Source organism: Colobus angolensis, unplaced genomic scaffold, assembly GCF_000951035.1.
Source record: "Colobus angolensis palliatus isolate OR3802 unplaced genomic scaffold, Cang.pa_1.0 Scaffold66, whole genome shotgun sequence".
Lineage (NCBI taxonomy): Eukaryota > Metazoa > Chordata > Mammalia > Primates > Cercopithecidae > Colobus > Colobus angolensis.
In genome coordinates, this window is record NW_012120265.1 from 3,613,487 (window position 1) to 3,613,829 (window position 343).

Sequence of the window (343 nt, forward strand, 5' to 3'; positions counted from 1 at the left end):
CCGCTCCCACCTACCATTGGCAGAATGCTTGTCAGTCATTCCGTCCCGCCTCTTCGGACCCGCCCCGGCCGGCGGCGCGATCCCGAGAACCAGCCGGCCCGCGCACTCATTGGTCTTCATGCGCTGTCTGTCATGAGGCTGGCCACACCTTCTATGGGGTGCGGGTCCTGAGAGTCCTGTCTGGACGTCATTGGCTTGTGGCGCCTTCACTCGGAGAGACGCGCCTCAACCCGGAAGTATGCGAGGCGAAATCTGCCTAGCAACCGGGGAAGCCGGGCTGTGAAGCGGGCAATTTCAGTGTGAGTCTGAGCCGCGAGACCGAGCGGCGGCTCTGAGCGCGGCG